The sequence below is a fragment of the Bubalus kerabau genome, chromosome 11 (assembly GCF_029407905.1).
Source record: "Bubalus kerabau isolate K-KA32 ecotype Philippines breed swamp buffalo chromosome 11, PCC_UOA_SB_1v2, whole genome shotgun sequence".
Lineage (NCBI taxonomy): Eukaryota > Metazoa > Chordata > Mammalia > Artiodactyla > Bovidae > Bubalus > Bubalus kerabau.
The window spans coordinates 63,074,469-63,090,320 of record NC_073634.1 but is presented as its reverse complement, the minus strand read 5'-3'; the positions used below and the strand labels follow the sequence as shown (position 1 = coordinate 63,090,320).

The 15,852-nt window shown below is 40.7% G+C and overlaps 1 long non-coding RNA gene and 1 pseudogene across 1 annotated transcript; both read right to left on the bottom strand.

The window, feature by feature from the left end:
• Positions 1-5,974: 5,974 nt before the first annotated feature.
• LOC129622465 (uncharacterized) lies at positions 5,975-6,777 on the bottom strand. The gene is made up of 2 exons (XR_008699993.1): positions 6,693-6,777; positions 5,975-6,196 (listed from the first exon to the last, which is right to left on the bottom strand). It is a non-coding gene; the product is annotated as an uncharacterized LOC129622465 (long non-coding RNA).
• Positions 6,778-12,706: 5,929 nt separating this feature from the next.
• On the bottom strand, positions 12,707-12,823 carry LOC129623937 (uncharacterized; annotated as a pseudogene).
• Positions 12,824-15,852: the final 3,029 nt, after the last annotated feature.

The following is a 15,852-nucleotide window of genomic DNA, read 5'->3' as shown; positions in this document are numbered from 1 at the left end:
GCTCTTCTAATTTTCTACTTGAAGTTGGCCAAGGTTTGAAAACAAGATAGCCAATTTTATTAGAACTATACTTCAAGTGATAGGATCTGAGAATGAGTCTACGATTTTCCTATTAATGAAACACAATAGCCTTAATAATTTTTCATCAGCTATTTTGGCTACTCAGGACAGCTTGTGTGTGACTATGTGTATGTGTGTGTACATGTGCATTTCCTAAGCTTTAGCTTAGGGACATGTTGCCATGTTGTGGATAGATGAGATGGTCCTATACATGTAAATATACAGATATGTGTGTGTATATATATTTATACACACACACACATATGCAGTTGATCTTTGAATAACGCAGAAGTTAGGGGCATTGATTGACTCTCCTCACAGTCGAAAATCTGAGTATAACTTTACAGTCTGCCCTTGGAATCTGTAGTTCTGCATCTTCAGATGCTACCAACCTCAGATTGTGTAGTATTGTAGTAGTATTTATTGAAAATAAATAGGTGGACCTGCACAATTCAATTCCTATTGTCCAAAGGTCAACTGTATATAAAATATTGCTAAGACCGAAATCCTGGAAGGTATTCAGAACCTATTAGATTAAAAAATTGCCCAATTCTAAGGAAACAAATAGTCAAAGGGTTTGTCTTTGATATGCCATCAACATTTGGCCAAAGTCCATTTAAAGGACAATGAAATAAGAATCCTTTCTTCCTCCCTTTGCTGATAAATAATGCCAACTTTGGTCTTATCATTAGTAACTTCAGGAAGTTTCTGGGGCAAGCAGAGTAACCACTGCCCAAAGATGTCCACATCATAATTCCTGAAACCTGTGAGTATGTTACCTTACATGGCAAAAGGGACTTTGCAGATATGATTAAATTAATGATCCTGAGATAGTGAGATTAGCCTGGCTCATCCAGGTGGGCCCAACGTAATTACAAAGCTCCTTAAAAGTAAAAGAGGGAGGCAGGAGAGTCAGAGAAGGAGATATGACAACAAGGGCAGAGGTCAGAGTGATTCAATTGTTTGAGAAACAAGCATGAGCCAAGGAACACATGCAGCCTCTAGAGGCTGGAAAAGGCCAGGAAACAGATTCTGCCTTAGAGTCTTCAGAAAGGAAAGCTGACACTTTGATCATAGTCCAGAGAGACCATTTTAGATTTCTCTCCAGAACTGTAAGAAAACAAATTTGTGTTGTCACTAAATGTATGGTAATTTGTAATAACAGCAATAGGAAGCTAACAGTGTCTCACCAGAAGGCAGTGTAAGTTTGAGTTTTGTTTGAAGGACAATTGTTTTTTTGCATTTTAATCAAGTATTTAAAGAATGTGAAATATTTAAAAGAAAAAAAATCTGAAAAAGTAACCACATAATAATAGTAATAGTTAACATCAATTGAACACTAACTATATACCAGACGTTGTGATTTACATAATTTCATTTAAAGCTATGATGTAGAACTATAATCTGTTTATTAGCTAACAAAGCAAATATAAAAAAGGTGAAGAATTTAACTTTAATAAGCAAAGAAATTAGCTGAATTCTCCTGTGGTGAGGTGCAGAATACCATCCTCTCAAATCAAGCAGGGAAAACTTGAAGGTAGTTACTGTAAAAACTGGTTCCCCATTGGCTCAGCAGTAAAGAATCCACTTACAATGCAGGAGCTGCAGGAGATGCGAGTTGAATCCCTGATCAGGAAGATCCCCTGGAGGAGGGCATGGCAACCCACCCCAGTATTCTTTCCTGGAGAATCCCATGGACAGAGGAGCCTGGTGGGGTGCAATCCATAGGGTCTCAAAGAGTCAAACACCACTGAAGCAATTTAGCACACGCTAAAAATTAGGCAAAAGTGAATTTTGAATTCATAACCCCAACCTTGTCTTTGACTGAATACCTGACATCATATTACCAGTCCCAAACTACATCTGTTCCCCTCCATAAAAATGTCATTGGATAATAACTGCAGTCCCACATAATATACACATGATGAAGCTAAAGGCAAAGAAGAAAAGGAAAGATATACACATTTGAATTCAGAGTTCCAAAGAATAGCAAGGAGATAAGAAAGCCTTCCTTAATGATCAATGCAAAGAAATAGAGGTAAACAATAGAATGGGAAAGACTAGAGATCTTTTCAAGAAAATTAGAGATACTAAGGGAACATTTCATGCAAAGATGGGCACAGTAAAGGACAGAAATGGTATGGACCCAACAGAAGCAGAAGATATTAAGAAGAAGTGGCAAGAATACACAGAAGAACTGTAAAAAAAAGATCTTCATGACCCAGATAATCACGATGGTGTGATCATTCACCTATAGCCAGACATCCTGGAATGTGAAGTCAAGTGGGCCTTAGGAAGCATCACTACAAACAAAGCTAGGGGAGGTGATGGCGTTCCAGTTGAGCTATTTCAAATCCTGAAAGATGATGCTGGGAAAGTGCTGCACTCAGTATGCCAGCAAATGTGGAAAACTCAGCAGTGGCCACAGGACTGGAAAAGGTCAGTTTTCATTCCAATCCCAAAGAAAGGCAGTGCCAAACTACTGCACCATTGCACTCATCTCACACACTAGTAAAGTAATGCTCAAAATTCTCCAAGCCAGGCTTTAACAGTATGTGAACCGTGAACTTCCAGATGTTCAAGCTGGATTTAGAAAAGGCAGAGGAACCAGAGATCAAATTGCCAACATCCACTGGATCATCAAAAAAGCAAAAGAATTCCAGAAAAACATCTGCTTTATTGACTATGCCAAAGCCTTTGACTGTGTGGATCACAACAAACTGTGGAAAATTCTTTAAGAGACAGGAATACCAGACCACCTGACCTGCCTCCTGAGAAATCTGTATACAGGTCAAGAAGCAATAGTTAGAACTGAACATGGAACAACAGACTTGTTCCAAATCGGGAAAGGAGTTCATCAAGGCTGTATATTGTCACCCTGCTTATTTAACTTATATGCAGAGTACATCATGAGAAATGCTGGGCTGGATGAAGCACAAGCTGGAATCAAGATTGCTGGGAGAAATATCAATAACCTCATATATGCAGATGACACCACCCTTATGGCAGAAAATGAAGAACTAAAGAGCCTCTTGATGAAAGGGACGAGTGAAAAAGCTGGCTTAAAACTCAACATTCATAAAACTAATCATGGCATCAGGTCCCATCACTTTATGGCAAATAAATGGGAAAACAGTGACAGACTTTATCTTTTTGGGCTCCAAAATCACTGCAGATGGTGACTGCAGCCATGAAATTAAAACATGCTTGCTCCTTGGAAGAAAAGCTATGACCAATATAGACAGCATATTAAAAGGCAGAAACTTTACTCGGTCTAGTCAAAGCTATGGTTTTTACAGTAGTTGTGTATGGATGTGAGGGCTGGACCATAAAGAAAGCTGAGCACCAAAGAACTGATGATTTTGAACTGTGGTGTTGGAGAAGACTCTTGAGAGTCCCTTGGACAGCAAGGAGATCCAACCAGTCCATCCTAAAGGAAATCAGTCTTGAATATTCACTGGAAGGACTGATGTTGAAGCTGAAACTCGTGTACTTTGGCTACCTGATGTGAAGAACTGACTCATTGGAAAAGACCCTGATGCTGGGAAAGATTGAAGGCAGGAGGAGAAGGGGACCACAGAGGATGAGACGGTTGGATGGCATCACTGACTCAATGGAGATGAGTTTGAGCAAGCTCCAGGAGTTGGTGGTGGACAGGGAAGCCTAGCGTGCTACAGTCCCTGGGGTCCAAGACAGTCAGACACGACTGAGGGACTGAACTGAACTGAACTGATAATATAGATTGAATGATATATTTACAAGGTATATTAACAGATTTTTTTTAACTCACTGTGCTGTTTGTGTATGTGTTCTTTGTTTTTAAGATATTTGAGATGTTTTAAAGAATCTTGCAAGTTGTATTAAAAGTTGACATTTTAAAGTAATTTTTCATTGAAATACTTAGGATTTGACCAACTAAGGATACAGTGAATATTTTTACACTTGTGAATTTGATTTAATATATAGGTTTGATTTTTATGCTGCCTAGATGCCTGAGAGACTATGACTTACTAGATTTACAATAACACATTTGTTGAGTGCTTATTACTTAGCAGGACTGTATTAAGTGCTTTGCATGGACTAACTCAGGTAAAGCTCATAACAACCCTATGAGTTGGTATTATTGCTACTCCCCTTTCAGATGATAAAACAGAGGCACAAAGAGTTATGTGGCTTAACCAAGATCACACAGCCAGTTATTAGCACAGCAACCTAACCATTGCCCCCCTCAGTGCTCAGGAAAACTCATAGAGATACTCTGTAAGTGCTCAGGACTGGGCTGAGAATGGGTTGAGACGATTTACAGAGTGTAAATCTGCCTTGTTAGGAGTGTGAAGTACCTGAGGCAATAAGGTACAGCAATACGTGAATTTGACATATTTAAGGGAACTTAATAAATGAGATTTATAAACTGTGTAAATGTGCAAGAGAATTTGATTTGTTAGATTTGCATGCTTTTGTGATGTTAATATGTAATGCCTAAGAAAATTTATCCCATTGATAAATGCATTTAAATAAAAGTTTAATACATCAAATTAATATGCTTACTGGGCATTAATCAAAGAACAGTGAAAGTGTTTTATTTTAACATGAAATTGACAGATTTATAAATGAATTTGAAATTTTTGTTTAAATACTTAATAATGACTAGATTTAAATTTTACAACTCAAGTAAATATCATTTAAAACACAAGAAATTTGTAGAGAACAAACATATGAATACCAAGGAGGAAAAGGATGAGATGGGATGAATTGGGAGATTGGGATTGACATGTATACACTATTGATACTATGCATAAAATAGATAACTAATGAGAACCTACTGTGTAGCACAGGAAGCTGTGCTCAGTGCTTTCTGTTGACCTAAATGAGAAGGAAACCCAAAAAAAGAGGGGATATATGTAAACATATAGCTAATTCACTTTGCTGTACAGAAGAAACTAACACAACATTGTAAAGTAACTATACTCCAATAAAAAGTAAATTAATTTGAAAAAAATAAAACAAGCAACTTTATGGGTTGCATGCACAAAGAATCCCCTCTGACATTTAAAATCTCAACTGATAATTGATATAATTGTAGTCCTGTTTTGCAAAAGGGGAAACTGGGGGGAAGAGAAATAACTTCCCAAGGTAACCAAACTGGGAACTGATAGATGCTGCATTCCAGCCCAGGTGACACCAACCTACCAAAGCCAGCATACTAACCACTTTCCTATACCACCGCCAGGTTCTGGAGATTCCATTTCTATAGAATACAGTGTCGGTTGTTAATATATAACCTGGAGGAGTATACAACGTACAACAACACTGATCTTTCCTGGAATGGGAATTATGGAGGGCTGTTATTTCTGTAACATTTAAGATTTGAGTAAAAGGAGTTTTCCCCCTTCAACCCCATTTTCCAGCTAATTTCGTTGCCGACATTTTAAAATTAAGAGAATTCTGCACCACTCAACCAGCATTTTGTAGTAATTTATTAATATCTATCTCTTAAGCTTTTTTTTTTGTTTGTTTTAAACATTCTTACTTATGCTCAGATGGTTATAATTCCTGGGTGAAACCTTTTATGCCCTCATCCCCATATGTCCCATAGAATCAGTCACTTCTTCAATGATGCTACTTTTGGATCTAGTATATGCTTTTATTAATTGTATGACACTGAATTATAGTTGTTTTTCTATTCAGTTATCTTCCCTATTAGAGTATCTGTGTTATATATGACTTTCCCCAGGGTCCAGCACAGAATTTGCCTGGTTAAACCAAACATATTTTGCAGCTATGGAAGCTTAAGTATGTTTGGCTTAGGTAAGTATTACAGCTTTTCCTTTCTCTAAGAAGCTTACTTTCTTTTTGTCTTTTAACTCTTTGGTCTAGCACTGGAGTAGATGACACAATCAAGAGTCAAGTAGAACCCAAAGTGGAGGAATTCAGTTAAGTTATTGCAAAACTAGGAAAACTGAGTTCTCCGAAAACACGAGTCATTTGCAAGGAGTTGAGAGTGGAGCTATGTCACATATTAACAACTGGGAGGAAGGGAGAATCTTCTTTTGTTTCCCCTGAAGTGCTCTGTGCTCAGTTGCTCGCAGAGTAGCTAGGGCGCCACACCTGGTGTTTTTAAGGGTCCGGTTTTCTACTTTAAAAATAGAAGAAAAAGCAGTTAATCCCGTAATCAATAGAATAGTTTTAGATAGTTGTGGGCCAGAAACACGTCAGTTACTTATCATGACCCCAGTACAGCAGCATTTTATCCTAGATTGCGTCTATGGTGGGAATCTCTGGGCATCATAACGTTCTGAATGGTGTAGCCCTGCAGACTACCTAACTCCCTGCCTGGGGTGGGGGGCGGTGACACTGGAGCTGCCCCCCCTTCCCCGCCCCCCAGCCGCCCCCGCCTCCCCGCCTCTTCCCTCCAAGACTGCGACCAGAGCGGGAAACGGAAAATGAAAACAGAAACTGCTCAGATTGCCTGCTCTCGGGCTGACGACCTGCGCTGGTCACGTAGGCTGTAAGAGAGGATGGGACGAGCCGCGACATCGCGGCTGGCGACCCTGTTAAGAGTTTGCCTTCTCCACTAGGGGGGAGTAGGTGGGAGGGGTGCGGGGGGGAGAGGATGTGCCCTCCTTTCCTACCGCGGACGGACAAGTGCAGCCCGACCGCCCACTTGGAGGAGTCTCTGCTGCCCCGCCCCTCCTCTCTCGCTCTCTCCCATGAGTCTCCGCCCCATGAAGCCCCGCCCTCCTTCCATCCCTAAGGCCACGCCTCCTGGGACCCCAAGCCCCTGAGGTTCCACTAGGCTGGGTCAGCCTCAAAGGAGTTTCGTTTTCCTCTCCTGCTCTTCCTCCTCTTTCTAGTCCCTCCTCCTTCTCCGCGCTGCCTTGGGTCTTAGCATCCAGAAGTCCTGGCAGAGACTGGGCCGAGGCGAGGCCAGGGTGCTTTCTGCCTAGGGCTCTGGCCAGGCCTGGGGATCCCGCCGTGGCAGAAGGCCTTGAGGCTGAGTCTTCTTTCAGGAGCTTCTCTGCAGTGAGACCCTGTTGGGGAGGGTGTATCCTGAAGATCTTCTTGTGCTTTTCTTCCTCCTGGCTCACCGGTCCCAAGCCTCACAAGTGAAAGTGATAGGAAGGGGAGTAGGTGGATTGTTGAAAGGTGAAGAATGCAACTGAGTTACAAAGTGACTGGCCAAAGACAAATCGCGGGCAAGGACACGAGAGTACTAAATTCGGGGCGTCGAATTTATTGTTAAAGAAAATACCAATGGCTAGAATCACCATCAAAGTATCACTAATTTCAAACTACCTTCTAATTAATTACAGTTCACAGGATGTCTGTTAACTATAGGAGATGCCTGACCTAATGTTTGCAAATGAAGTGCAGATGGCAATATTTAGAGAAATAAAGGCACGAAAATGGGGTCTTGGTGCTTCCAGAGTTCCCACCAGGTATCTGAAAAATAGTAGAGTATCTATCTGAAGCCTCTCAGTTGTGTCCGACTCTTTGTGACCCCATGGACTGTGTAGCTCACCAGGCTTCTCTGTCCATGGAATTTTCCAGGCAGGAATACTGGTGTGGGTTGCCGTTTCCTCCTCCAGAGGATATTCCTGACCCAGGAATCGAACCCAGGTCTCCTGCATTGCAGACAGATACTCTTTACCCTCTGAGCCACCAGGGAAGCCTAAAAGATCTATTCAATGAATGTATATCGACAACATTATCAAGAATGATTTAAAGTCTGCCTTCTGGATTTCTTCGTGTCTGACAGCAGATTGTAGTCAGGGAAAGTTATTCACTGGCTGGTGTAAACCCTTGTGATTCAAGTAAAGTCAAATGACAGCACATACAGTTGTTTGCATGTGTTCTCAGACACGGAAGAAGGTTGCTTTCACACTTGTAAGGAGTTTAAAGGGGGGTCGGGAAGGCTTCAAGTGCTTAGCATTGTACTTGAACAATTATAGAAGCCATCACTTGACTTGTGTGAATTTTCACCTAAGGAGATATGTAGTTGTGAGACATACTTTGTCACCACATAGTCCTAGTGAAACTTTGTCCTTTAGAGATTGTTTAGCAGTGGTTGGTAGCAGAGTGAAAGGTACACACAATTATATATGTCTGTCATTGCTGACCAGGACATACTGAAAATTCTGAGTGGTCAAACGAGATACAAGTTCAGAGTGTTTCTCCAGTGTTTCTTCTACCTCTGACAAAGAATAAGTGAATATGGTTAGTCAGAAGTGAGGAAGAAATGAATTCATAAATGTCTATTTTGAAGACCCCGGATAGAAATTTATAAATATGAACTTTAAAAAAAAAATCTTACCTAAAAACAAGAAAAAAAAAGATTTAAAAAAAAAATTAAAGGAAGAAGAAAAAACAAATAAAAGTCCTACCTAGTAGTAAAAGGTGAATTAAGAATAGGCTGTATGCCAGACACTAGCTCATTATTTCAGAGAACTTTCACAACTCTGAAATTACCACTATCCTCATTTCACAGAGAGAAGAATCTAGGCTTTGAGAAGTTAAGGTGACCTGCTCATGGTCACATGGCTAGTAAGTAACCAGTTTAAGAATGAACTCAGGTTTAATTTGTCTCCAAATTGAAAAATCATGCAGAATGCATCAATAACCTCGGATACACAGATGACACCACCCTTATGGCAGAAAGCAAAGAAGAACTAAAGAGCCTCTTGATGAAAGTGAAAGGGGAGAGTGAAAAAGTTGGCTTAAAACTCAACATTCAGAAAACTAAGATCATGGCATCTGGTCCCATCACTTCATAGCAAATACATGGGGAAACAGTGGAAACAGTGGCAAACTTTATTTTGGGGGGCTCCAAAATCACTGCAGATGGTGACTGCAGCCATGAAATTAAAAGGCACTTGCTTCTTGGAAGGAAAGCTATGATCAATCTAGCCAGCATATTAAAAAGCAGAGACATTACTTTGCCAACAAAGATCCATCTAGTCAAAGCTATGATTTTTTCAGTAGTCATGTATGGATGTGAGAGTTGGACTATAAAGAAAGCTGAGAGCCAAAGAATTGATGCTTTTGAACTGTGGTGTTGGAGAAGACTCTTGAGAGTCCCTTGGACTGCAAGGAGATCCAACCAGTCTATCCTAAAGGAAATCAGTCCTGAATATTCATTGGAAGGACTGATGCTGAAGCTTAAATTCCAATACTTTGGCCACCTGACGCAAAGAACTGACTCACTAGAAAAGACCCTGATGCTTGGAAAGATTGAAGGTGGGAGGAGAAGGGGACGACAGAGGATGAGATGGTTGGATGGCATCACCAACTCAATGGACATGAGTTTGAATAAGCTCCAAGAGTTGGTGATGGACAGGGAAGCCTGGAGTGCTGCAGTCCATGGGTTTGCAAAGAGCTGGACATGACTGGGTGATTGAACTGAACTAGAATATAAGCTCCATGAGGGCAGGGACTCTGTTCATTACTTAATCCCCAGAGTCTAGGTCAGCATTTGGAACATTTTGTTGTTGTTCATTTGCTAAGTCATGTCCCATGGACTGCAGCACACCAGGTTCCTCTGTCCTTTAGTATCTTCCGGAATTTGCTCAAGTTCATGTCCATTGCATCAGTAATGCTATCTAACCATCTCATCCTCTGCCGCCCCCTTCTCCTTTGTCTTCAGTCTTTCCCAACATTAGGGTCTTTTCCAACAAATTGGCTATTCACATCAGGTAGCCAAAGTATTAGAGCTTCAGCTTCAGTATCAGTCCTTCCAAAGAAGATTCGGGGTTGATTTCCTTTAGGATTGACTGGTTTGATCTCCTTGCAGTCTCAAGAGTCTTCTCAAGTAGATGCTCAATAAATATTTGGCAAATGAATGAATTAAGATAATAGAGGAAATTGAACACTAGATTTTCCTTAGTGATTGCCAAGTAGAAAGCTATAAGTAGGAATAATATGAAGGAAAAATCATACTGACAGGCACTGAATGTGCTCCAAGGGAGTCTACTGCTGGCTGTGTATCAGAGTCCTGTTCCTGCTGAAGATCTGGAATCACAGCCTGATAATATCTTTAAAAGAAGTAAGACAATGTACAGAAGTAAGATACTTTTGTGAGAAAAGTATCTGTATTCCTGTTTTTAATAAGTATTTATATGGAATTAAAAGTAGAAAGGGATGGAGAGGAAGTTCATTTTGGGATCATTTGGGGTGATGGTTATGGCCATGATGTGACATGAATTTTGGTCATTTTTTCTGAGTAGCTTTGATTCCTTACTAAAGAGTGTAAAAGCAAGTTTGGCCTGGTTTAGCCAAATTTTCTGAAGCTATAGTAAGCTGCCCACTTCATAACCTACTTTCACTAATTTCTAGACAGGTAGATGTCTATTGCTGGTGATTCTTGGATTTAGGATATTTATTCCAGCTCAGAACTATTGGATTACCCCACAGCCTTAATATTCGTATTTAACCATGTAGTAAATGTCATAGAACCTGTGCAGAGTAGATTCAGAGCCAACCTGGTTCTCTCTCAGCTTAGGAGTGTGGATGACACAGGTGGTTCAGCAGTATCTCTGTTTGGAAAGAGGAATTTAATCCTGTCCTTACTAAATTACGCAACTGTCCTTAACCTTCAGTCGTCCATTACTGATCAGGTAAAGTCTGAACTCCTCCAGCATCAGGCTTGGCTGTACCTGGCGTACCTATGCTTGGTAGAATTCAGTGCATGTGTGCATGCTCAGTCTCTTCAGTTGTGTTTGACTCTTTGCAACCCTATGGACTGTAGGCTCCTCTATCCATAGGATTCTCCAGGCAAGGATACTGGAGTGAGTTGCCATTTCCTTCTCCACAGGATCTTCCCAACCCAGGGATCGAACCTGTGTCTCCTGTGTCTTCTGCATTGTAGGTGGGTTCTTTACCCATGGAGCCATTGGGGGAATCCCCTCTGGGGAGTGCATGAACAAATATATATGATAAGGTCTTGGCATTCAAAGAGCTTATTGTCTAATACAATATTTCCTAAAGTGTATTCTTCAGAAGTCCTACAAGATTCAACTCAAAAATAATGTTCTATGCTCCAAGACATGAGGGAGACACATTCATTCTGTAGGTGATTCAAAATTCTCATTGGCATATTAATTGCTCCAAGAAGTACCACTATGGAGAAACCCAGTGTTTACCCCAAAGTTTTCCCAAAAGTATTTTACCACAGGACTCTTTCAACATCTGTTAACAACCCAAAGAACTTCTGTTCCATGGAACACATTTTAGGAAACAGTGGTCTAGATAAGACGTATACCCAGGCTTCCCTGGCGGCTCATTGGTAAAGAATCTGCCAGCCAAGCAGGAGACAGGGTTTGATCCCTGGGCCTGGAAGATCCTGCATGCCACTGAGCAACTAAGCTCATGCCCCACAAGTACTGAGCCTATGCTCTAGGGCCCATGAACCACAACCACTGTGCCCGTGTGCTGTAACTGCCGAAGCCAGTGCACCCTAGAGCCCATGCTCCACAACAAGAAAACTACTGCAATGAGAAGCCTGCACGCTGTAGCCTGAGAATAGCCCCGCTTGCTGCAACTAGAGAAAAGCCTGCATAGCAACAAAGACCCAACACATTCAAAAACAAATAAATTTATTTTTTTAAAAAACATACACTTGGGTATATGGCATAGCACAAGTTAGAATGTCATATTTAAGAGCAAGTCCTTAAAACATGAGTAGGAAGGGGTGGAGGAAAGAATGGAAGAAAGGCAGAGAAGGAAACATAAATGAAGCATTTCAAGAAATAGAAAAGCAGAAGAGGTGAAGATAACAAGAGTTAAACTAAATAGAGAGCTGCCAACAATGTCAAGTGCTGCAGAGAGATCAAAGAAACCAAGAAATGGCACTTGGGTTTCACAGCATTGAAATCAGTGTCAACTTTCAGAACAATTCCAGGACAATGATGGAAGCAGATAAGAAGGAAATAATGAGTAAGTAGAATAAGTATGTGACCTCCAAGGAAGCAAGGATTTTTGTCTCTTTTATTTACTGATCTTTCCCATCATGTAGAACCATGCCTGGTGTATGTAAGCTCTCCATAAATATTAATTTAAAAAGTGAATAAATTAATGCGTGCATAAGGGTGGTTACAAAAGAAAGGTCAGGTCAGTGGGGGTAATAAAGGAGAGACTAAAATAATGGTATATTTGAGGAAAGGGGAAACTTAACATGCTTTTAGGTATAGAACTCCAGTGGAAATCAAAAGTGCAAAAATAGTGGAAACTGGTGGAACACTTACATAACTGGCAATTATGAGGATGAGAATAGAGTCATAGATAAAATGGAAGCAGGTCCCACTTAGCATATAAAATAAACTCATTCACAACTCTCTTCAAAAAAGTTACTCCTCATTATTGGATCCATATTCCCATGCTGCTGCTGCTAAGTTGCTGCAGTCACGTCTGACTCTGTGCGACTCCATGGACTGCAGCCTACTAGGCTCCTCCATCCCTGGGATTCTCCATGCAAGAACACTAGAGTGGGTTGCCATTTCCTTTTCCAGTGCATGAAAGTGAAAAGTGAAAGTGAAGTCGCTCAGTCATGTCTGACTCTTAGAGACCCCATGGACCGCAGCCTACCAGGCTCCTCCGCCCTTGGGATTTTCCAGGCAAGAGTACTGGAGTGGGGTGCCATTGCCTTCTCCTAAGCCTACAGCACCCGGTGTTCCCAGGTGGTCTCCCATCCAAGTACTAAGCAGGCCCGACCCTGCTTATCTTCCGAGATCAGATGGGATCGGTCGCCTTCAGGCTGATTACTGTATGTAAATCCACTCAAGCACCCAAGCTAGAAATTCCAGTCTTCTTTACTACCTCCTCGTCTTCCATCTCCTTTCCTGCTTGTGTGTATGCTCATTCACTCAGTCATGTTCAACTTTTTGTGGCCCCATGGACCATAGCCCACCAGGCTCTTCTGTCCATGGGATTTCCCAGGCAAGAACACTGGAGTGGGTATTTTCCCCACCCAGGGATGGAACCTTCATCTCTTGCATCTCCTGCATTGGCAGACAGATTCTTTACTACTAGTGCCACCCAGGAAGTCCTAAATGGATACAAAGTCCTCAGTTCCACTCTTGTAATACTCCATAGATCCATTTCCATTTTTCATCCCCACTGGCACTACCCTAGGTAAGGTGTTCATCATTTTCTTACCTGGAATGTTTTAATGATTTTCTAACTATACTCTGAATTTATTAGCTTTTTGCTCTCAGTCCTTTCTCCATAATCCCACCAGAACTGTGGTCTTAAAGCCTAGGTATGATCATACTGTTTTTCTCTTCAAAAGAGCAGAAATGCATCATTCCTATTTATTACATGTCTTCATTTATTCAGTGCTTTATATGGCTAGGTACAGGAGATGCACTGGTGAGTTATGATAAAGGAAGCGTTTCAAATCAGGGGGGTGGAATCAAATGGCCAAAACAAAACAATGCTCAAGAATGAAATGTTTGTTTTTTTTTTTTCCCCTACGAGATTGGCAATAACCAATGTTGGCAAATCTGTGAGAAAACAAGCGACTGCCTCCATTACTGTTGCAAGTATTCATAGATACAGACTTCAGAGGACAACTTAGCAATACTTGTCAAGACTTTAATAATACCCATTTGCCCTAACAATGGTTCTCTCTGGGGCTGTGGAATTATGAGAGGCTAACTTTCTATTTTTCACAGTGTTGTTCACTACTTTTCACAGATTTAATATTTATAATGATTTATTTTTATTTTTCAATTTGAAAAAGTGAAGACCCCAAAATGGGGGGAAAAATTATCTTTTTCTGATAGATTCACTTTTAGGTTAACATTCAAGACTGCTCAAAATGAGTCCCTAGCTCAGTTTCAGCCCCACCTTCTACATTTCCATTCACCCAGGTAGTGCTTTTCACTCCTCTCTGCCTCTGATGTTCCTCTAACTGTAATGCTTCCTCTGCCTCCCACCTCTTCTATTAATCAGAACAGTACTCATCTTCCTAGAAGAACTCAGGATCATCTCCACGTCTGTGTGAAGCTTGTCCTCCCATCTGGTTTACATTGCGCCTCCCCGATGCTAAGGGGGATTTTGTTTATACTTCTAGCAGGGCGCAGTTGCCGTGCGTTGTTGTTACTTGTTTCTGGTGTCTGCCTTGCCATCGTTTATTCTCAACTTCATCTGTTTTTTCTGTGAAATAAATGTTCATTTCAAAATATTTATTGAGAGTCTTGTATGTTCCATACCTAAATCCACACTTAAATTACACATTTCTTGAAGATACACAGCTCAGCCATGTGAACAATTACCTCCAAGTCACAAAATGTTATTTTGTATTAATTTGTATTTGAAGAGAGTGCAAGAATTAATTAAACATGTCTATGGATGCCTGGTGTTTATTCATTGACAATGAGCCGGAATTATTACCTCACTTTAAGCCTTTCTCTGGTGATTTGTTTACAGAGTTGTGCTAAATAGCTGAATTGTTGTCATGACCCTTTGCCTAGATCTTTTCAAAACAGTCGTTAGACTTGAGTTTTACATAACAAAAACATGCACATAAAATCTCATAACCAGAAGAGATACTGAAAACAATTCTTAGAATGTTAAGCTTGTACATGCTTTAAGATTGGGCTTACAGTGATGGGCATACCCCATGATTTCGTAACTCAACAATAATTAAATCTGACCACTTGTAAGTGCTGAAGTATGTATGGTTGCCAAACCATGATTATGTGTAAAATAAACTGATTACCTTAAATGAACTTGATAATAGGGCTCCTTGCAGTAAATCAAAGAATTTACCACTTTTTGCTGTTTTGGTGACTACATAGTTTCAGGTCCCCAAGGGGGAGTAGCTCTTAAAGCTAAAGTGGCAGCCCCATTATCATTTGTAAATTTCCACTAACAAGCCAGCCTGGCAGTGGCTGCTGGCTGCGAGGGCTGTGACCTTTCTAACAGCATAGTATTCGTCATTGTTTTGTTTATAAGCATCTATATATGCCATGGAAGTTCTGGGGAGAGAGTTTCAGAAAAAGAAAACTGAAACTAAAAAGGAAATCGAAAGCTAAAAGCCAGAAACTACTTCTTTAGCTCTTTCTTTGTGATCTCAGGACTTCAGGGACCTTGAAAGATTGATTTCGTCTCACTCAAGTTTCTTATAAAATTAGCTTTGGCTCATGCATCTGTAACACAGTAGTTAATTTTACAAGATAAGCAGTACAGGGGAAATGTATCTGAGGGGAAAATCCAGTGCTGGAAGCTCAAGAGACACTTATAAGGTCACAGAACAAAGCTGCTAAATGAAGTGGTCCTACTAGAGACCTGCAAATAGCAACACTGCTTCAGGTTAATTTCAGTGTATCTTTCATCACATTTCACTTTTCTTCTCAGCCAGCATTAACCACAGGTGGGCCTTACTCAGATCTATTCTGTGAGAGCCATTGGAATCCCTCAGCTGAAGAGCAACTGTGATTTAAGCCGTGAAATTTGAACATTGTATGTTAGCATCTACTTCTCTGTAATGGCTCTGGAGACTGTAGTTGCCACAGCAATGCCTGTATTAACCAGTTCTTCTGTTCACAGCTACTTATGCCATTCCTAGAGACCGAATGTGCTTTCAGATAAGCACCATGGACTATCTGAGCAGGAAGGGAAATTACAGTCTTTTAAATTCAATCTATCGCTTTATAGGAGAGTTCCCTGAGGCTCAGAAAGATGAAGCAGGTTCTTTAGGAGCAGAGCTGAAATTAGAACCAGGTGTCTCAACTAATCTAGATTCCTAATCTAGAGTTCTTTATACTCACAGTGACTCAACGCCAGAATAATTTC